We start from the raw sequence: 6,000 nt of genomic DNA, 5'->3' as shown, positions 1-6,000 counted from the left end.
CTTAGGAATGTCGTCAGGTCCCAACTACCAGGGATCTTATGCTAAACGTTTCTCGCTTCGGGCATGGGCAGATCTTAGGAAATATAATGTGTAAGTTGAATTAATCAAACAAATCACCTAGCAATTTTGAAATATATCATCTTGAATAATGAATTTTGGCTCAAGATGGACATGTAACTTACTTGGTTGAATCTTTTCAGAATGTGCACATAGAACAAATCAGTAAATATGCATGGTTACTGTGAATTAAAAATAAAATGGCGGATTTACACAAAAAAATGATAACTATACTTTAATCATACAAAGAAGGCAAACGATGAAGATAAATCTAAAAGATAACTCAAAATAGAGAAATGTTAAAAAAAAAATCCTTGGGCCCTGCTCTGGAGAAAGGTCGGCCTCCTCAGGAGTGACGGCCTCCCTTCTTAGCCCTGGTCCTACTTGAGATTCCCTTACCAGGTCCAGGCTCTGGTAGAGACGTAGAGAGAAACCAGAGTTGACTGAACTCTTACTTAACTGAATTCAGGAAAGGAAAGCCCGAACAGAAGGGGCCCAAAAGGGACAGCCGAGTATACCCTACGAAGCTAGTGACTCAAGGGTTGCTATTAGTGAGCTCTCTTTCTTCCCTGGGTTCCCATCCTCTGACCCACTTCCACATCCATAAAACAGAGAATCTTTATGTTCTATTTATTTCTAGAGGAGAAAAAAAGTCTCTGCACTAATAAGGAAATTACGACTCCCGCAGCAGGCAGCAGTTGTGAGCTACTACAATTTCAGGAATCTTTTCGTTTATTGTTTATTTCCATTTTAGACTTTGCTTCCTCCAGAGCGTGCTCTTTAGCTCAGGATGGCCACAAACCTGACTTTTCTAGACTTAGCCTCTATGATGCACCAAGCGCACCAGGATGTACAGCAGACTCGGATTTTCTCCACAGGAAGAACAGTGGCAGGCTCAGGAGGGACCCTGAGACCAGGAAAAAACAACAGCAGAAACTGCTGGTCTCCTGGAACTGCGAGTTCCCATCTGGAAAACTGAGAGAACACTTGTAGGTCGGCTTATTTCCCTTGGCTGCTGTAACAACCAGATGAAGTTAAGCAAATAACGTTAGAGATGGACCTGAGCAAATGAACGAGGGCTACAAAGATGATAAAGGACGGTCCTGCCCACAACCAGACCACAAAGTTATTCTGGAGCATATCTGGATCTCACGTGCGATGGTTTACCAAATGAAAATAAATTGTGCTATAAAATGAAAATAATATTTAATAATGGAAAAGAATGGAGTATTGATTAAAAAAATACGTAGATAAACATTATGGGACCATCATGTCACAGGAAAGAATTTGGTCACAAAAGGGCACATATTTTTATAATTTTATTTGCATAAAATGCAGAAACTGGAAACTTCGGAGAAATAAGGTAAATTAGTGGTAGTGTAAGGACAGGAGGCAGGTGTGGGTGCTTAATTCAGTGTTCTTTGGGGGAGGGGGAGGTGGTGAAACAGTTTAGAATTTACTGCAGTGACAGTTGTCTGACTGCTCTATAGATTCATGGAAGCTTATTGAATTATACATTTAAATGGCCCTTGATTGATATCTGAATCATATTTCAAGAAAACTATTTTTTTTAAAAAATCTAAATTTGTAGCATAAAATGAGAAAGAATTAACTTCTTATTAAATAGACATCTATCTAACCACCAACGATTCGACTTAGGAAGCCATTAAGAACAATTCGGAGAAGTTTTTAAGCAAATTAAAGATAGCTGTACTTGACAGCTTAGTTTTCGAATGTGTCACAACACACAGTCAAAAATTCAGTTGCAAACACCAGATTTCCTAGCAGTTCTTGGCTTAAGTAAGCTACACAGCTGGTTTATGATTGTGTGCAAGAAAACTATTAAGAAAAAATAGTTCCATTCTGTTTCCAAATATTACTCTACATCATCAAAATCTTGAAATAGTTTTCCATAGAATTTGATAATCAATAGAAATATTCGAAAAAAAAATTCATGGGGACCAAAGTGCTTCTGGATATACTTGGTTAGGAGATTGAAATAACAAACATGTGCCAATTGTAATTTCTTACAGTTGGTAACAGTTACAGGATACAAACCCGGCTTCCCAATCATCTACAAACACAGTGATCAGACAGTTGCCTGAATTAATTTGTGTGTTGGCAATTCTCATCAGGGTTTATCCTACCAATATTTACCATCTAACTTTTAAAGGGCTTTCCACCTTAAACTTCTGTTATGATTCTGTTACAGCTCAGCACTTCACAAAGTAGGTTAGTAAGGGATGCTGGTAGGCTAACTGCAGATCTCCCCGCCTACAAACCCCGTTCCCCAGGCTCATCCCCAGCTCTGTAGCAGACCACCCACTGCAGCCTCTCTTCTCCCCCTTCACCCGTCCCCAGCAGATCACAAAGGTCTTCAGCTCCAACCTTCTTCCGCACTCATCCTGTTATCCCAGCCCTCAACTCCAGCAGGATTTCTGGGAACTCACCCACTGGCCTGATAAAGAAGCAAGTACGCCAATGAAGCAGGCGAGCTCTATTCAGAGCTTCCCTCTTCCTCTTCTCCTCCATCGGGAATCTCTAAGTCCTCATCTCTGGAGAACACCATCCGCTGTGGTTCTGCTGCTCCTCAGTTTAGAAGAAATGTAAAATATAGATGTACTAATTCCCTGGACACTTGGCAGCCGCAGTGGTCAGGGAATCAGATCGTCAATTTTCAATCTCTTTCCTAGTCTTACTCTATGTCTAGTCCCCAAGTCCTACCTCAGTTTTGGACCAGACCACCTGTTGTGGGCTCTCCTTCCTCTCTGCCCTTACCCCCAGGGGGCTATGGACATGCTCTTAGTCTACCCAGCTTACTTTCTTTCTGTGGACCCTTTCAGCACCACCTCCCTCATTCTCGCCCATCCCCATTCCTTCCTGTCAGCTCCCAATACCTAGAAACACTTTCTACCCTGGACCCCAGGCCATATCTGGCAGCGTCTCTGAAGCACTCTCAGCTAAGCAACTTACAGCAACCACAGTATCCTAAGACCCAGAGAGGACAAGAGGAAACAAGGAACAAAACACCCACTCAGCAAAAACCAGATCAGATATCAACACCTAGAATTACAATCATCCCAAACCCAGATGCACAGATGTCAGTGCAAAAATACAATCACTAACAGCCAGGACAATGTGTCTCTACTGAAGCCTAGAAACCCTACTACAGCAGGACCTGAAAAATGCAACATAACTGAAGCGCAAGACAAAGACTTCAACATAGCTATTATGAATGTGCTCAAGGATGTGAATAAATCCATTAAAGATATTTGTGAAAACAGAAACAAACACTGGAATGAAAGAAAACAGTTTAAGACATGAAAGTGAAAATGGAATCACACACACACACACACACACACACACATACAATCCAAACTGAGACAAATGTGGGAGTTTGAGCAGGCCCTCAAAGACAAGCTTCACCAACAGAAGACAAGAGATGGAAGAGATAATCTCAGGCATTGAAGACAAGATAAAAGAAATGGATACCTTGATTAAAAAATAAGTTAAATCCTTAAAAAACCAACCAAACAAACAAACAACCAAACAAACAAACAAAAAACAGAGGAACAAAACACCCAAGGACTCTGGGACACCATGAAGAGACCAACTCTACCAATAATAGGAATAAAAGGAGAAGAAACCCAGGCCAAAGGTTCGGAAAATATTTTCATCACAATCATATATAAACACAGGATATCAATAGAGGCTTCATGTAGGAGAATCCAAACAGATGTTACCTATCACCCTGTACAAAATTCAACTCCAAATGGATCAAAGACTTTAACATCAAGATACTTTGAACATGATAGAATAAAGGTGAGGAATAGCCTTGAACTTATTTGCACAGAAAAAAAAAATGACTTACTGAACAGAATACCATTAGCATAGGCATTATGATCAAAAATTAATAAATGAGACACCATGAGACTAAAAATTTTCTCTATGGCAAAAGAGACCATCATTCAGACAAACTGGCAGCCTACAGAGTGGGGAAAGAATTTTTTTCCCGAGACAAGGTTTCTCTGTGTAGCCTTAGCTGTCTGGACTCACTTTGTAAACCAGGCTGGCCTTGAACTCACAGTGATCCACCTGTCCCAACCTCCCCAAGTGCTGGGATTACAGGCATTTGCCACCACATTAGCTAGGGGATAGAATTTAACCAACTCCACATTTAATAGAGAGTTAGTATCTAAAATATGTAAAGAATGTAAAAATCTGGATTATCAAAAAAAATCAAAAAATGAGGTATAGATCTAAACAGATAATTCTCAAATTAGGAAATTCAAATGGCTGAGAAACACTTAAAGAAATGTTCAACATTCTTAGTTATCAGAGAAATGCAAACCAAAACAACTTTGAGGTTTCATCTTACACCAGTAAGAATGGCTAAGGTAAAAAAACAAAAACAAAAACAAAAAAAACAAAAACAAACAAGTGTCAGCTTATGATGGTGAAGATGTGGAGAAAGGGGAAGACTCAATTCATTGAAGATGGGCGTGCAAACTTGTACAGCTACTGTAGAAATCAGTGTGGCAGTTCCTCAGGAAGATGGAAATAGCTTTACCTCAATCCCACTCTTGTACCTTAGCCAAAGGATGCTTATTCCTACTGCAGGGACCTTTGCTCAACCATGTTCACTGCTGCTGTAGTAATACCAGCTAGAAACTGGAAGCAACCTAGATGATGACACTTGACACTCAACAAATGAATGGATACACAATAAAATATTATTCATCCATTAAAAATTGAAATCATGAAATTCGTAGGTAAACGGATAGAAAAAAAAAATTCATCCTGAGTAAGATAGCCCAGACCCAGAAAGATAAATATGGTATGTGTTTAATTGTCTGTAGATATTAGCTGTTCAGTCAATTATAACCAAGCTACACTCCATAGAACCACAGAGGTCAGGTAAAGAGTAAGGAACTAGGCTGGGACAAGTAGATCTCCCTAGGAGAGGGAAGTAGACAGTTAGGGAGGGTGGGAGGGAATAGAATGGGAGGATCAAGTATGGATAGGGAGGGAAGAGGGAGACAAGGAAATAAGGGAGAGACAGCTAAAATTAAGGGTTATGAGAGCTATTATGAAAATCTAAGACAGTAGAAGCTTTGTTCAATAATATACATGTATCAAGAAATCTAAATGCAATCTCCAAATAACAGGGGAGATAAAACCCCAATGGAAGCCTCTTGCCAACAAATGAAGTTTCTAGTCCTGGGATTAGGTAACATCTATCTAATCGAGTTGTTGGCCAAAGGATTCCCTTAGGAACCCCCAAACAACCCAGGCGGTTGACAAGACTTTAGGTCGTTCTCCATAAACTGACAGCGAGGCCCCATTGCTGAAGACAACATCTATACAACTCCTTGAACACGGGGAAGTCCAGCTGGTGCCTATATAGAGCCTTCAGAACACCTGTGTGCTAGCGTCTTTAGTATGGAGTTGTACTCTGCAAGCTGCTGAAGGAAAAATGTAACCACCAACCAGCCACAAACCCTTTGATCTACGATGGTGTCTACCTTCAAGATACGCCAGCGCCATAGTGGCGCAAACCTAACCAACCAATATCTGCTCTGACTAAAGGCTGGCACACTCAGCAAGATAAAACCCCAAACAAGCACTTCTTCAAGGACTGAAAACCTGAGACTAGGTAGCCCAGGGACCTAGGGTAAAACCACACACTACTCTTCTGTAAAACAAGCAAGCAAAAAAAACAACAAAGTACAGCAACAGAATAATTCCTAGTGACATCCTTCAGTGGCTTGCTCAGCCATCATCAGAGAAGCTTCCTCCTGTAGCAGATGGGAACAAATACAGAGACCCACAGCCAGACATTATGTGAAGAGAGACCTTGGAGCAATCAGCTTTACGTGGGATGTTTCCATCAAATCCCTCTCCCTCAGAGCTCAGGCAACCCTGTGGAAGAGAAGGTAGAAA

This window comes from Meriones unguiculatus, chromosome 20, assembly GCF_030254825.1.
Source record: "Meriones unguiculatus strain TT.TT164.6M chromosome 20, Bangor_MerUng_6.1, whole genome shotgun sequence".
In the NCBI taxonomy this organism is placed as follows: domain Eukaryota; kingdom Metazoa; phylum Chordata; class Mammalia; order Rodentia; family Muridae; genus Meriones; species Meriones unguiculatus.
Note: the sequence above shows the minus strand (reverse complement) of the source record.